This window comes from Furipterus horrens, unplaced genomic scaffold (assembly GCF_987537825.1).
Source record: "Furipterus horrens unplaced genomic scaffold, mFurHor1.1.pri manual_scaffold_15, whole genome shotgun sequence".
In the NCBI taxonomy this organism is placed as follows: Eukaryota; Metazoa; Chordata; class Mammalia; order Chiroptera; family Furipteridae; genus Furipterus; species Furipterus horrens.
Window position 1 is genome coordinate 1,782,130 of NW_028327185.1, and position 21,914 is coordinate 1,804,043.

A 21,914-nucleotide genomic window follows, 5' to 3' on the forward strand; every position below is an offset into this window, starting at 1 on the left:
CAATAACCTGTGAATAAATATTTACTGGTTTTGTCAGGGAAATAGGCCCCAACTGTGTAGTGTTAAAAATCCTCCTATGGAAATATGGCTCCTTGATTCCAGCTTTGGAATGCAAGCTTGTCAAGTTTTTGATACCTCGTCGGCTTTTGGGGGGAGCTGACAGAGAAGCTGTTCTGGGTTTAATATGGGAAGTCAGCCCCCCGTTGGCTGTGCGCAGACACGAACAGGCAGAGACAGCCTCACAGAGAGCTGCCGCTCTGTACATCTGTGACCAAACATTGTGTTTCCTTTTTGTGCCTCAGGCCCGCGACAGGTCTGGAACACGGAGCGTTAAGCCTCATTATCCGGTTCTTGTCTTTGCAAGACCAGCCTTAGCTGATAACGGGTCTCAGCACTCACAGGTGCTGCGCTAAGTCCCAGGAGATTCTCTCCTACGCACCTCAGTACCGTGGCCGATGCTTTCCCACGGAGGCAGCAGGAGACTCCCCATCCCTGCCACGACCTCCCGCTCACGTGTGTGTCCCCCCCCCCCCCCCCCGAAGCGCTGATGTCAGTTCCGGAGCCGTGGAGTTCAGTGGGGAGGGTAATCTTGTGATAACAAAATTGTATCCTTTCCTTCCTGCCTGCAATTGCCTCACAATCCGTGCGGCCCTGACATCTGGAGACTCTGTCACAGGAGCAGCTGTGACGCCTGCCTGTCCTATGGCAGGAAGTTAACGCCACATTCCTCAGAGCCCTGATTGTTGGGAGACTCCTCTGGCAGCTCCCGAGGTGTGGACACTGGAGAGCACAGTGTCCTCGCACAGAAGAATAACTTGTCACAATCGGAGCCACCTGCAGGGATGGCCCTCGGTGGCATCCCTCTGTGCCTCAGGTCACAGTCCCAGTTTCCACGTGTTCAGTGTAGAGTGTGCTCTTCGAGACGTCCCCAGACTCCGTTCCTGCCCAAGCTTCTCTCCATGGTTTATCTACGATCGTTCCTCTGCTCCTCTTCCCAAGAACTCGACAGACAAGAAGCCTCCCCCAAGGACAGGCTCCCACCTAAAGACCGTGAGGAGGATTGGCTGGTTTAAGTTAGAGACGGACTCTCAGGGTCCGGCGAGAGCTGTCCTGCTCTATCTTGGCCCACATCGTGCCTCGTCAGTCAGACTTTCAGATGCTTACCCATTTGCTAAAGACCAGGAGAGCTCCCGAAGAACTGCAGAATTATTCAGTGTGGAGCAAAACCAACTGGATTGTGGGCTCACTGAATACCTAGAACAATTCTGTGTTTTTGAGCTGATAACCTCTATATATTGTTTATTCAGAATTCTTTTATTCTTGAGAGGGAATCAAGGGGCATGAAACTGGATTCATCTGCCTTTGAAATGGCTACAGATACTTTTTATCTTCATCATGAGAGCATTGGTACTTTTCATCCATCAACTGAAGAATGAAACGAACCTTAGTAACACCTATGACTACCTTATTAATCAGAATGATTATCAGTGAGCTGCTCGGAACTAAACCGCTTTGCTGCAGAACAGATTGCAGGTGCTCCGATTCGGAGCCCAACTCTGCAAAAATGCACAGACAGCGTTTTTATTTACTTTACAAATTTTCTAATTATTTCCTCTTTCCGGCACGTCCACCAAGATACGACAATGCTCCCCACTGGATATTTTTATTTGCCTTTCTTGCCAATTTAATTTAAAACTTCTCTTTGTTTAATTATTTCTTCTGTAATTTCACACTCGCAGTGATTAACTCTCTCCCAGAATTTAATAGTTGGTTTTAACTAATTACGTGTGCCCTCCAGTCTGCAGTCTCTGATATCCTCTTCCGACGAGAAATGTTTTTGCACCACTTTTCATATATCTTCAGTGCTGCTGATTCTATCTGCACATGAGCATTGTGTCAGCTTTGTTCAAGCGTTCCTATGATAACCAGAAGATACTTTAAAACTCCAGTGTGCCCTGAGTGTTTTATTAACCGTGAAAGTGGTGTTTGCTTGTGTACTCGCTGGTTTGCTTATCTTCACTGCTCCAGATCTTGTTAGGACACTGGCCTGGGGCTGATCTTTGTAACCATCAGCAATTATGGATTCCAGGGACACGCAGAGGTGAATTTTTAAGAAACAGTTCTGAAAGCAGATACAAAATAGCCAGTGTATCCTCTAGGACTGTCCTTTGCGGCCACGGATGCCCCTTGTCTTTCTTGCAATGTTCACGATCAGTCACTTTTCATCAGTGCGCACTGGATCATGGGAAATTCCGCATCCATCGTGAGTTGTTCCCAGATGTGCGCCGATGGATAGATTCTTTTTAGAACCAGTCGCAGAATTATTTTAATATCGTGGTGGTTTTACATATCATGTATGTTTTGCAGAGGTTTGGGTGAAATGCCAGGCATGTGCTCGTTGTTGGCAAGGGATCCATCCACACAAGAGAGGCACCGCACCTGCCGGCACGTGGGGACCGGCATCACGTGACTCCGCCCTGAGCTCGGGGCAGGGACACGCTCTCAGGGGGCTGCCCCGGGGCCTCCGCTCGCGCGCCGCAGGTGGGTGTCGTTCCACGCTGGGAGCCTCCTCTTTGGTACCCACCTGGGGCCGGGCAGCACGGGACGCCTTTCTGCTGAATGCAAACCTCTCGGGCGTTCAGAACAGGCTTGGGTTTGGCTGTGGCGTGTCTGCCTGGTGGCGGGGGTTTTGGGACAATGCTCAGCGCGTTTCTCAGTCTTAGAAGGTGGACTTTTAGGAACGTGTGATGCCGTGAAATAATAAAATATATCGGGGCAGAAAACAGAAGAAGAGATGGACGAGGTTTGCATAAGGCAGCCTCCCTTTAGCTATTCTAGCTTGGCTTTCGTCGTTCATTCCCAAATTTCCCCACCTGGTAGCATAAATCTGACAATAAAAATGTTATTTCGGGCCCTTAAACATACTGCTTTCAATCATACCAACAAATTTCACCTAGAAGAGAACCCGGAAGTAGTACTTAGGTATAAAGGGACTGAAGAGATAGAAATGAATCTGTAATAGTAGATTCAGTCTTGGCAAAAATATTCCTATTTTTCTTAAAAATTATTTCTCATTTTTAATATTAAAATCAAAATACAGATGCTTAAGACCTAAAGGTGACTTTAATCTGGAAATGTCGTTGGCCCCCTTTGGCCCATAAACAACACACACTGTATGTGTCTGATCAAAATGCCACCAGGTCCCGTGCAAGGAGCCCCCACGGCTGTGCAGGTGACAACAGCTCCTCCTCTCGTCTGGTTTCCGAAGAATAAGACGTGGCGACTCTACTTTGAAAATCTCCTGCACCATAGCTTCCTCTGAAAACGTAACCTATACATTTAAAGTTACAATTAAAAGCCCCAAACTGGGAGCAGCTCAGTGATTTAGCGACGTGCTCCGGCGAGAGGTCACCGGGGTTGTGGTGCCTGTTTTACGGCAGGTGCTGCGCCGCCGAGCTTCCTCCCCGAGGTGCGGGCGTGCGTCTGGCTGCGCCTTGTGAACAAAACACGCGCCTCTTCTTCAAGAAAGAAAAACGCATAAAAAAAGAAGAAAACAACAGTGTTTTACTTCCTAAGCTCCGAGTGCCACGAGGCTTCCCACACGGAGACATTTGAAGTTCCAGGCTCGTCCCTTTGAACCCAGATGTGAGTATTTAGGGCACATTTTTGGAGCACCACATAATCCGAAAGTAACCTAAAATAATAACAATGGAGGAAAACTCCGCTCTGCTGATAAAATATGCTTTACTTTTATGTGGTGTTAACAAAATGATTTAGAGGGAAAACGAGGTCTGTCTTAGCTTAAGATGGGAGCACAAGGACGTCTCCCTTCTGGACAACAGACTTTGGCCTGGCAGGATCAAAGGAACGGTTTTATCTGCATCACAAAGTTTTACAGGATTCCTGTCTCCACGCTGGAGCTTGTGTGTCTGTAACGGCATTTAAATGGTAGCTGTGCGTAGCCAAGCCGTCCAGACAGCACGTTGTCACGGGGACACCCTGTTATAATCTGTCAGGATGGCTTATTTAAAAATTCCTCTTGGCTGTACTTGTCCTCATTTTCCTCCTCGGGTAGAAAAGTTTGAGTAAATGGTTTTTTAAACCTCGTCTTTAAACCAGCTTGACCTAATCAAGCTGGGGGAAAAGGCATGCTTCGGTTTATAGTAACTTAATTAATTTAAGCCAGTTTATAGTGTTCTTCTTCTTTTCTTCTGCAGCGACCCCTGCATGTTTTGTCTGTACTTTTAGGACTGTTGTCTTTCGTACAGGGGACACGGTGCACAGTGCCTTATAGACACGTATTAAATGAGGATCGAGAATGTGGGTCCATTCGAGAATTACAGGCAAAGTACTTTTCTCTCAGAGGGAAGTGTTTTCGCTTCAGCTGATACATAATGGAGTGGTTATGACGTGTAAGTGAACAGTGTTCTCTGATTCTTCTACAGCGCACAATGTAGGTTGTGTTGCAAATGCCGCCGGGGAGAAACGTTTAAATCTGGAGACCGTTTATTAGAATGACTTAGCAATAAAAACTTTCTAAAAGCTAACACTTAACTTACAATATTCCTGCAGGTATGAAAATGAGTTGTTACATTCCTACAGAGGTAGTGGGCTTTTTCTCAAATGCATAAGCAGGAGTATGCAATCCATTGTTTTATGTCTTCACGCTATCAATGTTTTATATATATATATATATATATTAAAAATAATAAATATATATGTTTATTTAAAAAGCAAAACGTGCTTTGCCCAGGAGCATGTTAGATGAGTAACTGATGGATAACTTTGCTTTCATGCTCCACAAATAGAACGTGGGACTTCATGCCTATTTTTCAGGAGATTTAAGTATTTTGAAACTATAATGCATTTTTAAATCATATTAAGATTGAGATGCAAGAGGCTTGTTGAGAATGAGGGATTTTCATGTGCTCAGGGGAGGCATTTCTGTTTCTCTGTTAATTAAGGTGACAACTCCTTTAGTTAAACCAACGGAGCGCGTGTATACTAGGCTGTGTCTGTCTGCTTTGGAAAAAGACCACCACTACAAATAAATTAATTCTTAAATTTCCAGACGACTTGGCCAACTTTGATTCCTCATAGTTTTGTAGGAAAGCCACGCCTTCTAGAGGCTGCGTGTGGAGTAGGAATGAGGGGCTCCGCAGGCATGCAGTAGGTTTGAGGGGTCAGCTCTGTTCCTGGAAGCGCCAGGGGTCCTTTGTGTATTTTCCTTGCCTGCGGGACTGTGGGAGACACTTACTTAGAATGGGGACCCTTTAACATCCCACCTTTCACAGAACCAGGATTAGATGTCTCCACACTCAGTTGACATTTTTAAGAAAACCATGACTGTTCGAATCTGATGTAGCTACATAGGGCCGTATAATGCAATGTTTTGATTTAAGGTATATATCTTTCTTGATTTGGAAGCAAAAAAGGAAAAAGTGATTCTGGGGGCAAAAGAATAGAGTAGATTGAAAACATCTCCATGGGTGGAACACAGTTGGTTTTATACCCCCATTCTCTCCTACCGAAACCCCGGGAACCATTCCTGAACCATTTCTGGGAATCTATTCTGTGACAAATATGGAAGATCAGCAGCTACGCCATGGTCACTTGTTCACTTACCATCCCGTCGAGGACTAGAATGGCACCTAAGGACGCTGCTCCTCCTTCTCCCGCCCCTCCCCCAGGTGTGACTACTAGCAAGGCTGCCACATGCAGGTGTGCGAGGTGAGCACTTCCCAAATTTCAGAGCCGCCTGCCCGCACACCCACCTGGCCTGTCAGAACCATGCCCCTTGGAGTGTGTACTGCATGACCCACGCGTGTCTCACAGTGGCCTTGCGGCTGTCGTGAGCTGCCTAGTGATTACGTTTTCATGTATGTGATCGTTTTCTCCGTGTGACCTTTGCAAAAGTGGTGACGTTTTCTCCAGCATCACCCTAGAAATACCTTTTCTTGCCCACCATTCTGTTCCCAAGCGTCGTCTGCATTGTGGCGTGGAGTCAGGCTTCTTTTCCTCACCGCTGTGAGATCTGGCGGGTGTCTATGTCCTCTCTTTCTGTTTTGTTCTCTCCTTTGATGTCTGGGTTGTTACGGCCTTTGCAGTCACTCGGGCTGTGGCTCCGAAGACCCGCGCAGGCAGGTGTCTTTGGTGCTCAGGGGCAGGCCGTGCTCTGAGGGGTCACCAGGTAGGAAGTGCTGAGTCTGGGTGTCTGTGGCTGGGTGACGGGCAGTCCTGAGAGAAGGGGAACGTGGAGGCTCTAGTGAGCGAATGCAGAGAATGTGGGCTGTGGGCATTCCTTTATAAAGGCCCCGCACTGTGTCCACCCCGCATCCGTGCAAGGGCCGTCTGCGGGCAGCGCTGTGAAGAGCCCGCCTCGCGAAATTGACCGGTCGCTCTCCCCAGTGCCTGAGCTACAAGGGGAAGCGGAGCCAGAGTCCCTTCTGGTCCCCTTCCTACGGATGGAATGCATTGACTTTAAACTTGGGAGATGGGGATGAGAGTGAGAGCATCCAGCCAAAGCAAAAGCAGGACCCATTTTATTCCCCTTCCACACCCACTCAAGTTATTTTCGGGGTTTTGAGAGAGGGCATCGGGGCGCAACACGTCTGCACTGGGGAGCTGGTGTGCGTGTATCCAGCCAGCGTGGCTGGACTGCGAGGCCGGGAGAGGCAAAGGGGGTGTTCGAAGATGCTGCGCCCCTTCCTCCCCGGATGCCTCTGTCCGTTTTCTTCCTGGATCATTTCTACTTGTCTTTTTTAATAGATGAGAATTGCTCAGCGCTTCCCAGACCACTTCCAGGGACGCAAAGGTCAGAGAAAGGAGACTAGGAAAATGGGAGAGGCTGAAGGGCGTGTGTAGCCCAACCTTTCCATTTTGCAGCTGGAGCGGGAACCAAGTGACCTGGCCCCTCTCTGCAAGGGGGGGAGCCACATCAGCTTATAGTCAGATGATCCTAGAATTAACCTTGGGAAGTGTGTTAACCTTTCTGAGACTAAATTTAAAATGGGGACTAAAAATAGGTCATCCAGGGTAGCTCCTTCCTGAGCTTCTTGTCGTGGTCCTTGCGGAGTCGCAGCTCAGCCTTTGGTCACAGGTTGCGTGTTCCCACCTTCAGAGGGAGCAGGGGGGCCCGGGCAGAGCAGAAGGAGGCACGTGGAACGCAGGCGGGGGGTTACGGGCTCTCGCGCGTGCTGTTCAAAACCTGCGCTCACCCCTCACGCCCGCCTGGGCGGGCTACTCCCCTGCCTCCCTTTGCTCATCTGTAAACTGAGAATAATCACCACATTAACTCCCTCAAACGTGCTTAGGCGCGGCCGCCCCGTCTGCACTCTGGGGATTTATCAGGGAACCTGCTCTGGTGCAGGTTCTATCTTCCTGCTGCAGGGGCGGTCGGAGGCTTTTAATTATTTCACGCGTCCAAGGGGCACAGCCAGGGGGCAGCTGTCTGCTGAACGTGACATTAATCCCGTTTGTCCTGAGCCCTCGTTTCTTGCTCCAGGACTTTGAATTCAGGCTGCCCCGATTAAGCGCTTTTTGGTCAACATAATGCGGGCACTTGAACCTGGGCAGGGGCTGCGTGTTGCCCGCCTGTAACCCGCCCCCACCCCAGCCCCCTGCCAAGTAGATGGCCACACTGTCCCATGGCTTCTGTGGGAACAGACCCTCTGTCCCTGGTTCATGTGCTGAGTTCTCCTGGAGGGACATGCCTGGGCAGGGACGGCACAGCCCAGAGGCAGGTGACAATGGGTCTGGGCTCCTGGCCCTGTCTCCTGAGCGCTGTCCCCTCAAGCACACAGACCCCTCGCCGTAATCCCTGGAAGACACAGACCCACCCCCGTCCGTGCCTTCAGGTGACAGCTGCCATCCTGAGCCAGGCCCCTGGGGGAGGTGCGGTCCTCGCAGTCCTCCCCCAGCAGGGCCGAGGGCAGGACGGCTCCTGCCACGTGCGTCTGTGTTCTCCTCCTGCGGAACTGTGCGCTCTGATTCCAGCGGAGGGAGAACTCTTTCCAACTTGGGTTACTGTCCAATGGCAATGAAAAAAATGGGTTCCCTCTGAGCAGTTCCAGCCATTTTCTTTTACTGCAGGTAATAATGCAGGGAAATGGCTTACAATGACTGATGTGTTCAAACAAACAAAAAAAATCCCCAACTGGTGGGTCCCCTAGGCCTTTAGTTCTGGGAAATCTGTTCCCTGCGTCCTCTTGTCACGGGAGTGCGGAGAAAAAGCCAGCACACTGTTTGCTCCCTGATTCTCTGGTGACCGTGGCCGGGGCCCAGGTCTGCTCCCGACATGGACGAAGCACGCAGCCTCTGAAACAGGCTCGTACGTGTGCTAACCAGGCTTTGGAAAAATCTGTTTTTATTTTATTTTATTTTTTCCATTTTCATGGACTTTCCACTTTTCATCGCCCATTTTTCTATACATTTAGAGTAGATTTATATTTAAGAGTCCATGTTATCTATTTGTTGGTTGGGGATAAAAGACAAGAAGGCAAGCTCTAAAGAGCAAAATTCAGACTAGGGTAATAGTGAATTGCCCCGAACACCTCTGGGAATGACAAATGTCGGCGAAGCCCTCCCACAACGTGTTGCTGATTACAGCTCATGTGCGCCCAGCGGAGCTGGAGCTTTTTGGCATTTTTTAGGCTCTCAGGAGTACGGTGGGAAGGTGTGTTAATACGATCTTAAGGGCAGCTGTGTATCTCTGCAGGTAATATGTTTTTTCTGTTTCCAAGTTTTGGTCTGGCCCTCTGAATTTCAAATATTGCAAAGTAACTTAGCTGCTTTTGAAAGAGAAGAAGGAGGAGGAGGAGGGCGGATGATGATGTATCCAGAGGTTTAAGAACTATATAAAAAGTTTTATTTATTGCAAAAATAGAAAGCATTCAACTCCTGGTCCCAGGGAAAAATAACAAAGGAAAAGCTCATTAAGCCTCCCTGCTCTTCAAAGGAAAAATAAATGGAGGTTTATGTGTTATGACATTTTGAGATCAAATGTATTTGCTGGTGGCTTTGGGGACAAGGGAGGGAAGGTCTGGCTGGAGAGACCCGCCGTCCACGGGACACGAGGGCAGTGAGCCTGCCAAATGCTAGGTTCTCAAATGTATTAAAAAAAAAGAGAGATAAAAAATGATCAGAACAGGGGATAAATTATGTCACTAACTCAGTATTATAAAACTGTGTGCATTACCTTTTGCCTGAAACAGCACACACCATAAACTCATAAGATGAACCAAAAATCAAACCAGGGCTGGCGCAACAAGGGTGGTTTTGGACGTTGGGAAGAGAGGTTCAGCTTGACCGTGAACTTCACTGAGCGCCTGAGGAGGAAGTGGCCTGGGAAAGGGCCCCGGTTAGGAGCCCACTGCTGGCTTTGTCTCTGTGTACTTATGAGAACTCAAGGAAACTCGCTTTTAAATTTGGAAAGTATCCATTTCCTCTTTTATGAGACAAAGTGATTCACTTACACTAAGTGAATAAAAAAATCTAAAGAATTGAAACTAAGTACTAATCTATTTTATTAGGAAATATAACCTTAGAATATGCTTTATAATAAAGAAACTAGAATGACCCCAAATAATTGGTCAGCATTTTAAATGAAATCATTATTAATTAATTTAGGAATTACTTCTTCAGATTCCATTTTATGAGAGTGTATGTTTGTGCTTTTAACTAAATGGGAAAGAATTCAAATTTATACTCACTTTCCATTAATAATCTATAACCAAAGAAGTAGAACTGATCCTTTTAAAGTATAACATATGCCCTATTTGGTATCAATTCCTCATTCTGATATTCTTTAAAAATGAAACTATAGGCTTTCATAACTTTGAATCTCATGAAGGAAAACAAAGAGAAAGCAATTTTAGTTTGTTTTCCGTGTTTTTCAAGTGAAACTGCCGTGAGATGGTACCACGCCCGTTTAGACATCTTTCCTTCCCTCCCTCCCTCCGTTTCTTCTCTGTTCCATTGCGCTGAGAAAACAGCTTCAGTAAGGGCAACTCTAGGTGGATGACTCTTTTCTTTCCTTGCGTCTGGGGCTCTGGTGAGCAGTGGCTAAGTTAGTGAGGGGATGGAGTTGGGTTCTCCTGCTCACTTCTAATCCTCAGAACAAACAGATGGTTTCTATTTGGGAACTTGAACTTCAGATTCCGGAAGACTTGCCTTACATTTCCAAGGTTCTGCCACAACCACCTGAATGTATTCTGCTGGGAATACCAAAGCAAAGGATAAAACCGTCGAGCCAGAGAATGACCACAACCTCCCAGTCCAGCCTATTCCTGTAGAAACATAACGGAATCAGCTCCGGGGGAGATTTTTATGGACCCGCCTCTGTGAGTTTCAAGAACATCAAAACCAAGAGCGAGTGATGGGCAAAGGCATGAAAACACGCATCTCAACGCAAATGAACAATCTGTGTTCGCTCAGGCAGTCCATCAGAAAGAACTGCTCTGTTGCACTTTGAGTCACTTGTGTTAGGCAGTTGCAAGGACAGAACTGGGGACAAATGTCTCCGCCGGCCGCCCCCACCATCCCACAGACATACACAAACTGCCCTACAGGAGAAATGCCATGTTATGGAAAAACATACTATTTACAACTATATAAATACACCGAATTTTAGGAGACATCTGTTATGTATTTCTTAGGATGCTGTGTATATTTTTATTTCATTATTTCTCTTAAAGTGTTCCAGGCTCGTGATAATAGACCTACATCTAAATCTAAAATGTTACTATCCATTCCTGTAAGATATTTTTAGTAACCACAGAGGTTTACAAAAGTTGTGCTTCCAATGTGATACTGGTTCTAACCAAAGCCAAAAGTTCTGCTTAAAGGCTCTAGCTCAGGCTGCTGCCCAGATAGGGAAGGAAAGCTGATTGGTTGATACCTCTTGTCTCTAACAGACATTCTTAACCTTTTCATACTGATTGTTTTAAAAACAAAGAAATGATGATATGTGTCTGGAACACCCTCAAATGTCTCCAGCCGAGTATGGGAACTCACAGCGCTCGTTGGAATATCTCGTGGCGCTGATCTTGGTCAGTGGAGTTGCAACCCCATAGCTGGGTCCCCAGGGCGGCGTGCTGTGCTGATCGCCTTTAAATGAGGATAAGTTAGCGACATTCTGTATCGTTCAGGGGATCTTGCAACACACGGCAGCGTGTAGAACTGAGAATGTGGGAGAAACTTTAAAAAAATGAACATTTAGGTCAAAGAACTCCACTTAGTAAGCTATTTTTAGTTACCCCCAAAACAACAGAAAAAGAAAGGAGGGGTCTTCTTTGACCAGTTATTGCCAGGAAATAAAAGCTGAAAATAGACTGAAGCATAACGTGCTTTTCTAGCTCTGGGTCCAGAAGGACAGACCCTGCCTGTAAATCTCCTGATGGGAAACCCGCGCCCGGGGTAAGGATGCGGTGGCGGCGGAAACTCACCGAGCTGCTCCAGTGAATCCATCTGTTGGAAACCATTTGAAGGTGCTCAGCCATGCAGGTAACCAGCGATACGACCTGTCGTTTTCGGGTCAGAATTTCTTGTTTTGAGCCACAGGCAGGGATCCAATGTAACACGGAAAAATGCAGCCTTAGGCGCCGTGCGCGGAACGCGGATGAGCACAGAGTAAGTAAATCAGCATCTGGAGAGGAAGCGGCAGCGAGAGGTGGAACGGGAGTGGATGTGGGGCAATGGGACAGTCACCAACTTTTGAAACAAACAGAATGGAATTAACGCAAAGAGGTGGGGAAAAGAAGGCTCCAGAGTGGAATACAATCACTTACGGTGTTTCTGTGTCACGTCTCGCGTGTGCCTGCGCCCGTTGGACAGGAGACGTCACAGCCTTTGAGGGCGGCCACGTCTGTGACTCAGAATCCAGATTCCGGAGCATCCAGACCCCTGCGGCGCCCACGCGGGGTCCGCAGCTCTCAGCTGGTTCCCCAGAAAGGCAGGTAAGTGACCGCGGGGGCAACGGGCCGTTTCTTGCGGGGCAGCGGGAGCTACATGCGCCAGAGAGTTACGCGCGCGCACACACGGCACCCCTGCCACGTCCAAGGACAGGCGTGAGGCCTTCAGGGCGCGGGGGAGCCTGAAACAATTCCTGACCCTGAGGACCCCCTGCCTCGCAGGGGAAACAGTCTAAGGGAGGCGCAGGTGCAAAGTCCCTTCCCGAAAGGGTTGGTGTATCCCTTTCCATTTTTGAAACTGAGGTGCTGTATCATCCCCACTCCCTCTTAGAGGGCTTTTCACGGGGAAAGCGATACAAATGGGAACTAGCTTCTGCCCCTCTTGGTGCTCGGGGGCTCTCTCCGTTCCACTTCCCTCGTCTCTCCTCGGTGCAAAGCCCAGCAGGCACTGTCAGGTAGCCTTTAAGCTTCAGGGTACATGTCATACCATCTTCTTGGGTAATTTTGGGGAAAAATTAGCTAATAATTTCATCACAAAAAAGGCGTTAAAAATAGAAGCTAGTATCTACTCATCTGTGGGCGGGCACTGGGGTGGCTTCCGTAGCTTGGCCATTGTAAATACGTGGGCGTGGACAGAGGGGCGCGTGTATTCTTTTGAGTGAGTGTGTCAGGTTTCTTCAGATACAGTCCCAGAAGCAGAGTCACTGGGTCAAAAGGCAGTTCCTTGTTAGTTTTTTGAGGAAGTTCCATACTGTTTCGCACCGTAGAGGCCCCAGTCTGCGTTCCCACCAGCAGGGCACGAGGGTTCCCCTCTCTCGCCCTTGTTTGTTGACTTATTGATGGTAGGCATTCTGACAGGTGTGAGGAGATACTCATTGTGGTTTTACTTTGCATTTCTCTGGTGATTAGTGACATTAATCATCTTTTCAAAAGGCTTTGGTACATACATATGATGGAATATTACTTGGCCACGAAATAGTTATATCTTACCCTTTGCAACAGCATGGATGAGCCTAGAGGATGTTATGTTATGGGAAATAAGGGAAATAAGCCAGCCAGAGAAAGGCAAATATATTTCACTTCTATGTGGCATCTAAAGAACAAAACAAACACACAAACAAAACTGAAACCAACTCATAGACACAGAACAGACTGACAGTTGGCAGAAGGGGTGGGTTTGAGGGGCTGTGTGAGAAGATGAAGGGACTGAAGAGTCACGGGGATGCAAGCCACAGCGCGGGGAACAGAGTCACTGATATTGTGATAACTGTCGGGGGGGGGTGGGCCCTGGAAATACTGGGGAGGCCACTTTGCAAATGCATGACTATCTAACCACTAGGTTGTATACATGACGCTAATACAGAATAATACAGTTTATAAACTGTAATTGAAAACAAAAGGAAAAGCAGCCCAAGTCAGGATCTGACTATTTGTGTGGAAGGAAACTTTTGTACAAGAGCTCACTTCTCTCTCTGTCTCTCTCTCTCTGTCTCTCTCTCTATTTCTGGGTTACGTTTTTTGGAGGAGAAACAGCCCTAAGGGATAAAATGAGCAGTGTAAACTTGCTGAAGGATTATTGCTGCGCATTTCATTAGAGCCCCCATAGGTTGGTACAGACATAGCGGCCCCTGAATGAAGCCTTTGTTTTCCCCTCTCCTCAGTGATGACTTCAGTGGGTGAGTGGCCCCACGGTCCCATTGTTCACGGAACAAGCGGATCTATTAATATTTCTTAAAAGAAACCAGCACTGTGAGCTGCTAACTACGTTGTGCTGAGTTTGGGCCTGTTTTGCTAAAATGTAGAATGAAGGCTATATTAATTAGGCCCCATAGAATTATTCCCTTTGATTAAGGAGATTAAAAGTCAAATAAAAACTTTTTAAAAAAATTACAGAACCTCAGGTCTGGAAGACGTCATTAATCAAGATTCAAAATCAATGCGTCAATCCTTAAGACAACCCGTACGTATCACACGGCGGATATTTGATGAAGAACTTGTGCCGAAGGATTACATTTTCCTAAGCTTTATGAAGCAACATACTCCGTAACTGCAATGGTCTCCTGACTCAGCTGTCTGGAGCCCTCTCTGACCCCACCGTCGCCTGCGGAGGGAAGACAGAGGCAAGTCTACTCTAGATTGCGCATTCCTTAAGACTCATCCTCCCAACAGGGACTTTGCTGGAGTAAGCCGGCATCCACGTAATGAGCATCCGAACTCAGTATCAAAAATCCATATAAATGTTCCTATTTTACAACTAGAGTGTTTTACATAATATGGAAGCCATAAGGGGCAAGCTTTCAGTAGCGATGCTGCTGTGTCCTTAAAAATTGTCGTTCTGCTCATTTCCTCTCGTTTAAAATTTCTTTGGAGACGAGAAACCTCGAAAGGTATCATAATTACTTTAATATCATAAATTCTTTTTTAAACTCCTACCAGTTGTACTTGGGAAGACACCTGTCATTTGTTATTTTTCATCCTCCTTCCGCCATCCTAATCATTCCAACATTCATTATATTACAAAGTCAGTGTTTACTAAAAGCTCATGGGAAATAAAACTGTATTATATACATTGTTCCTCACAGGTGGATGCGAAAACCATTTGGTATCCTGTTGATCGAAAGAACAGATGCTGTATGATTTATGAAGCCAGAAATACACTCACAATATCTTCCAAAATAGCAAGGTATGCAAATGACATCATCAGTGGGGGGACGAAGTCAGAAAGCATGGGAGACTCAAGGCTGGAGCCTGAATTTTGAATGGAGCATTGAAAATTTGAAAGATGTTATCAATATTCTAAAAATACGATTGTACACTCAGCCTATAATGGAATGTGATATCATCGCAATGTAATAGTTGATTGTTTTACATGAGAATTAAAAACCCCTAGCATTTGTTTTTCAATTATGCATCTCTGGTCTCCCCCACGGACAAATTTTAAATGGCCTATATAAACAAGAGGTCTGCCATCTTCTCAAAGACTCGTACATTTTTTCCTAGAAAAATGCTTATCTTCTATTATACACACATTACTCTTAATTTTCCAAAATTAATTTACATGATTAATAGTAACAGCAGAATAATGCGAGTTGTGGTGCTGGAATGGCAGTGTTTTCTGGGGGTTAATTTTGAAATTATTTTGAATATCAGCCAACAAGACTCTCGTTTTCAAACTGAGGGATTAATTCAGCATTCCTGCAAAGGCTTAGATTAAGGAGACTGCGTTTCTTCACTAAAAATACACCCTGCTGACCATGGCCCGGCACCATCTGGGGAAGTCACCGTGGTTGTACTAGTGACGTAGTGGTTTTTCAATATTAAAAAAAAAAAATTTTAAACCTAGCTTCAACTCTGACTTCAGTTTTTCATTATATTCACTTCACGCCAAACTTCCCGCTGTCCTTGGGGCCTTTTCTATTAAAAAAAGTTTTTTTTTTCTTTAAAAAAAGACATCTTTATTGTATTGGTTCTTTAAATGATTAATTATTCATAAACAAATAGTTTTGATGGATCAATATAACTTCAAAATAAGCTCCGTGGGTTTTGGAAAAATATAGTAACATATATATTTTATTTTATTTTTATTTTTTCAGGAAGAAGTCTAAGTTTCAGAGCAAAGAAACACTGAAGTATTTTTCTAATAGACCAGCCCGGAAACATTAAAACTATGAAGAAGAGCTGATGGGTGTTTAGAAGCACAATGCCATGCTAGGCTAATGCTACGCAGAGCCAACGACACACTTATTTACTTTAAAATAACCCGTGGCATAAGCTCAGGGACAAGAAGCTATTTTGAAAGATGATCAGGAACAGTCACCCTGAGTCCGCTCGAGTCCCCAAGTCTGCGTCACGGCATCAGGTTAACCCAGGGTTCCTGCGTGTAGGAGGGTTTAAGATGGATTGTGGACATGACACCTGCCTTCCCAAGCTCTCCCTGCCCGGCTGCCGGTCAGGACGCCTACCAGGTAAGACAGGGACAGTGGGGGGCTGGACTCACTGGGAATGTCATGCTGTTTTGTTCTGTTGTTGTTTTTTTAAGATATATTTTGAGGCAATTTAGGAAAGAAATCTAAACCTAGATGTAAGTCTCCGCCCCTTACATCATGAGTATCATGCTATCCTCTGCAGACTCTCTATTACGAAGGATTATTTAGAAAAAGGAATGAACGAGTGTCCGTGGGGATGATTTTAGGACCTACATTTTATGTAGGAAATTAAAGGTGGGCGGGGTACCTAACCCACCCACTGAGTGGCCCCTTCTCTTCTCTGTTCCACTGTTACCCCGAACAGCCCAGGGAAGCTGCGCCTGTGAGGCTGCTGCCGCCCCATACATGGAAAGCCTTCATCCATGTGACACAGTGCACGCATGTGCACTCTCTAGGAAAACAAAGTTTTAATTCAGCCTGCGCTAATAAATCGTTAATATAACAAGAAAGCCAGATGATTCCACTATCGATAATTCCAGGTTCGTACTAAAAGCGACCGTCATGCGGGACCCATGAAGTTTCTTTCCCTCTTTCAAACCTTCTGTGTTCGAATACATTCTAAGTATTTGAGGCACTGCATGGTTTTCCAGCAGACTACACAGAGGTATGATGTCTGTGGACACTTTCAAGAACAAACACCACCAAGGTGGCTAGACCGTAGGTTTCCAAATCTTCCCAGAAAATACAATTTTCTTATAAAACTGTAAGGGCTCAATCTGTGCCAGTTGGACTGACTGGTTTGTGAAAACTATTTTTAAATCCCTCACAGTCTCTTTGGGGATATGTTTGGTATGGATTTTATGTCTAAATCCAGTTAATACGCATATTAAAAATCAGCCAGGTTTTTCCCACTGCCAAAGAGTCCAAAGGCTGCGCTGGAAATGCCTTTCCTCCCCAAAGCAAAGCCCGGAGACCTTTCACGGAGTGAGTCGCATAGAATTATTTCCACGGTGTTTTGGGGAAGGGAACCCAGAAAAGTGTGGGGCCCCTTGCTGCGCACAGGAGTGAGGCTGTCCGTACCCGCGAAGCTGCGGGGAGGCAGAACCGGGGGCTCCGGGTATCCGCCCCTCAGGAGTGGGCAGATCTGGCTTCCGCGGCTGCGTCCTCAGGCCCTGCCTGCTCCGGGAGGGACACGTCCCCCGGTCACCCTGACTCCCCGTGCGGCGGCCAGTGTCTCCTCCCCAGTGTCTGCCCTTCCTGCTGGAGCAGCCGCGGCCGTGACCCAGCACCGGCCTTCCCGCGACGGGCAGGGGAGCCGTGTGAGCTGCAGGGCGAACGCGCCAGCGCTGGAACGTTCCGTGAGATCCTGCGTCCTGAGCCGAGGAAGAAACCCTCCAAGCACGCGGAAAGGGACCCCAGAACGGGGTCTTTAGCCGGTGGGGCCGGCGTCTCACTTCCCGCGGGCGTCGGAGCCAGTGTCGCTGCCCCCGAGGGTGCCGGCCGAGGCTCGTTTCCGAAGGCAGCCTTTTTCGCGACTCCTTTCACGACCCGGTTGCGTGAACAGAGAATAAAACGGGTTACACTGTGCGCCTTGCACGGGTGTGCGCGGCCCGTAGCGTGCGCAAGCTGCCAGCGGCGGGGTGCTCCGTCTGGCCCTCAGCCCACGCGCTGCATGTAGGTCAAGGCGTTGGGGGAGGCAGGGCCCCGAGACGCACCGAGACGCTTCAGCTCCTGCGCTGGCCCTCGGGAGCGCCTGGAGGAGGCGGTCAGTTGCATTACGCACAGGCCGTCAGACCAGACGGAGCGTCCCTTCCTGAAGCAGGCGGCTTGCGCACCGGCCCCCGCAGCGTCCTCCTGCGCCCCGTCAGTTCACATTAGCTCTGCTGCGCTCCAAGGAGCTATTTCCAGCCTTCGGTGACCCTCTTGCTCAAGGCAGAGAAACTGCTTTGGTTCATTTACGACCTGCTAACCGTAAGCAAAACCGGAAAGCCTGATGTGCTCACGGCCGGGGGAGGAGAGATCAAAACTAACATATGAATCTGGCCAGGATGCAAGTTGGTCTTACTCTGCCCACGCACCCCCCCAAAATGATGGGGGCGCCTGGGCAGGTGTTTTTCTGTAAATGGCCCAGTGCTTGCGGCTCTGCTTCTTCAGGGACAGCTGTGCAGGCGTGGGGGTAGCTGCCATCAACACAGGAGCCAGGAACCAGGAACCGCGTGCGCTGCCAACGGCGCTGCGCGCACTCTCGCAGAAAGCGTGGCATCCCGGGGCTGCGGAGCCCCAGTGCTTTCTGGGGTGAGCGCCTTCTAGTCCTGGAGTAGGTCATGAAAACACAGAATTAGAAGATAGGGGGCAACGGTAGGAAGCACACATGGATGAGCAGAGAACCAAGGCGGAACAAGCGTCTTCTAGGAGAGAGGGCCCTCTCGTTTCTTCTTTCTTAAACTGGGGTGCGTTTAAGCAAGAACCCCGGCGGTCCTGTTTCCAGGTGTGGGAAGTGCTTCAACTGCTCAGAGGTGAGGCATTTTTCTTCAGCAGATGACACCCGTGTGAAGCCTGCCTCCCATTTCATCCAAAGGAAGAAGGAAAGGAACAACTGTATGTACTGCTGCGATTTTACACATACAGGACATTTAACATAACTTCTTAATGTCATAAAGGAATCCTTTTACGTGTAAGAACGTTTAGTTACTTATATTTGGCAAAGCACTTCTAGGAAAGTATTTTGGAGAACAAATAAGCTTTGCGTATTAGTAGGCCAAATGCCTATTTTGTGTTAACCCAGCATACACAGGTCCGTCTTACCAGACCACCCCCGTTACGCAGATGTCAGCAGGTGCAGTAGGAGAGCGACAGGCGTGATGGAAGAAAACAGCTATGTGCTGACCTGACGCTAAGGCCCGGAGGCGGGACGTGGGCCCGGAGCGATGCGCCTTCCACCGTGGTTTTCCGTGGGCAGCACACAGAGGGGTCCCGGCCCCGGGGGAATACTCGGCCACAGCCACGTGGAAATGTCTCCTGACAAGGAGTTCCCCTGCGGAGTTTTATTCTGTAAGGGGAAAAAATTGCTTATTTCAAAAGACTTTTAAACACAGCAAAATTCATATTCATCACCGTTTTACATTCTGAGATCACCTGTCATGGATGCCTTAAACCTCTTCCCCCCAAAACATCAGGTTCCGTGTAAACAATTTGTCTAGAAAGCATTAAACAGCGGCTTTAAAATATTCTGAATGAAATATTAGAACGTGTAAAATTTTAGAGTGAAAATGTCCTTTCTACCTCAAGAAGAATTGCCTTCTTTGCACAGACTGTGGTCACCTTCAAATTAGAGTCCCAAATTGTTACAGGTTGTCTGACCCACAGCTCGTTATAAACACATGGGAGGCGGGTTCATTGTATGAAACGGTGACTTCCTATCCAGGTTGGGGTACATCCAAAGTGACCTTTTTAGGATCGGTGATAGAAAATTATTGAAAGTGGTCTAAAATTTCATTCAACCGAGTTGGTAACAATTTCAAAACAATAGACAGGTTACAAGGCACTCTGGGAGAAAGGGGATATGGAGAGAACGGGGGTCAAGGGCAGGGGTTTTCATGTCCAAACACGGGCAAGTGTGTCGTGGAGCACACAGAGATCCCATTGACCTCTCGGAGCGTTCATGAGATCTTCATGCCATGAGCTAAGAAAAATGTGTTCAGCTGGTTCTTCATTTATTATTGTTCGGTAGTTTCTAAAGAAGATTTAGGAAATTATACTCATTTTGTAACCTTCCGTTAGAGAAAAATATAAAATACTAAAGGATAACACTAACATTCATTTGATTTCAGGAAATCTAAGAAAATTCCGTTTAATCCGTATAAGCTAAATACTCCATGTTTACCTATTCTAAGCAGAACGGTATTTAAATTATAAGATATTGTTTTGATTGGATACCTCCAGTGCTTGGAATAACAAATTCTCTCTTTCATTAACGGCGAGATAATTCCATCCCTGGAACTCAGCCAAGACAAGCGTTTTTTTTTTTTTAGTTCCATGAAACAAACCAACTTCTCTCACCATGTGCTAGGAAGGCTGGCCCACTGTTGGCTGGAAGAGTCACGCTTCTTCATTCTTGTTCTTTTTCAAATGACTTAAAACGCATAACGCGTGCGACTGAAGCCACTCTGTCGTCTGCCGCCAGCCCTCTCCCAACACCTGCAGGGCCGGCGACGGCGGCGGAATCCCGAGAACGAGGCCGCTTCGGTGAACATTCAACGCTGTCGGTGAGTTTGGGATTAAAGTCAAAACCACCGACCGTTGATTGTACACTGCGGCTGGCCGTCACCCACCGCCCGGTTCCAGGACGCGCCACAGACGGGAGACCAAAGCGGGACCCGCCGGGACACCCCTCCCCTGCGCAGAGAGGATTTTTTTAAAAGGCCACAATCAACATTCATTGCTGTCGGTGGGTTGGACTCTGTGGAAAAGCTCGCTGGACAATGAATGCAACTGTGGCCCCGCCTTCTGCTGTTGTAGCCGAGACACGTGTGCCTCTGAGCGGTGCCCCGAGGATGGCTGTTGTTCTTCAGCTTTTCAGGGGTATTTACTCGTTGTCTGTCATATGGTCAGAGTCCAATGAGTGTAATCAGGAACGGTATTTCTCTACACTTCTGTGCGTTGTAAGTAGAGAACTTTTGGAGAAAAGCTTAACGTTTTATGCATGGATTCTATCCCATAAACGTCTAAGGTCGTGACCTGCGGGCTGTTGCAGTGGGTGAACGAGAAGACAGGCATGCCCTGGAGGCAAGAACAGTGCCACGTGGAAACAGCATCTTCGGTTAGATTCCCCAGTCAACATGGCGCAGAAGCGCCAGGTGATGGTCCCATTCTGCCGTTCTGGGTGGTGGCTGACTGAAATCATGCTTCCTCTGGCCGCAGAATCAGCGAAGGAGGGAAGAAAATATAGATAAGTAACTATACCTATCAGATCACTTATGAGAGTCAGAGGGTAGGCTGACTTCTCTAATTAAACTCCACTTCAAGGTAAAATTTTACCCGGTTTGTGTTCTGCCTTCTAAGACCCTGGTCTGTATTACTGGACTTATAAGCATGTCCTAGGACCCACCTCATTAGTTACCAAGAATTTTAAAATGTTGGTAAACTTTGAATCAATATTTCTATTTCTGTTTCATGTATGTGTGTACGAGGGAAGTCAAAGCAACGTTATTTTTAAAAATATAATAATAATGGGAGCAAGTACAACGGCGGGGAACGGGCAGTGAATGGTGACAGGAAGACAGCGGGAAATGACCCAAATATGGCACTGCGTGAAGAAGCGGGACGTCTGCTAAGAACTCAGTAGAACTCAGACCCCAAGTTACAAGAGGAGCAGTCCCCGGGGAAGTGAGTTAACCTTCCTAAGGCCCCCGTGTTCTCACCTGCGCAGTCGGGGTCACCTCCCTACTAGGTGGTGGTGTTTGAGGTCGTTCCTCTAGTGGCTGACGCGTCACAGCTGCGTAACAGAGGTAGCAAACGACCCCGGATGTGGGATGCTCCTGTGATGGGAAAGTTATGATGTTTCTTCCGCTCAGTGCTGGGAGGCTGGTCATGTTCCCTTCTTTTGTTTCATTTTTCTTCGGTTCGGTTTGGTTTGGTTTCAGACTGACAACATACACCTGGAGTCCTGGAAGACGCTACGTCTGGGTTCGAGAAGAAGAATCACGCCACAAATTAGGCTTAACTGTTGGTCAACCGTGAACTGAAATTAAGTTAAACAGGAGTATTGTTTATTTCCTAAATTTGCACGATGAGCTAGACAGAGCCTCCTGTCATCCTGACGAGGACCGTCTGAGGGAGGACGTGCCGCTCTGAAGATGGGACAGAGGCCAAGGTACCCGCTTTCACAGGCCCGGTGGAGAGATGGCTGCAGACCCCACAGCCTGGGTCACGTCCCAGTTTTGAGAGTTCAGACTTTAACGATTGCCTGTTTCTAAGAAAAAGAAGAATGGCGTATTCTCCAAACAATAGCTCAGTCCGAATTACCTGTCACCGGAACGATAGGAAAATATAAAGACGGGGTCTGAGAACAAGATACGTA

The 21,914-nt window shown here is 47.4% G+C and overlaps 1 long non-coding RNA gene across 1 annotated transcript in view; it reads left to right on the forward strand.

Moving 5' to 3' along the window:
• Nucleotides 1-16,322, forward strand: part of LOC149992291 (uncharacterized) — a 50,945-nt gene extending 34,623 nt beyond the window's left edge. Inside the window, exons 3-4 of the long non-coding RNA XR_016508302.1 lie at nt 15,503-15,874; nt 16,200-16,322. This is a non-coding gene — a long non-coding RNA (uncharacterized LOC149992291). The remainder of the gene's footprint in view (nt 1-15,502; nt 15,875-16,199) is intronic.
• Nucleotides 16,323-21,914: the final 5,592 nt, after the last annotated feature.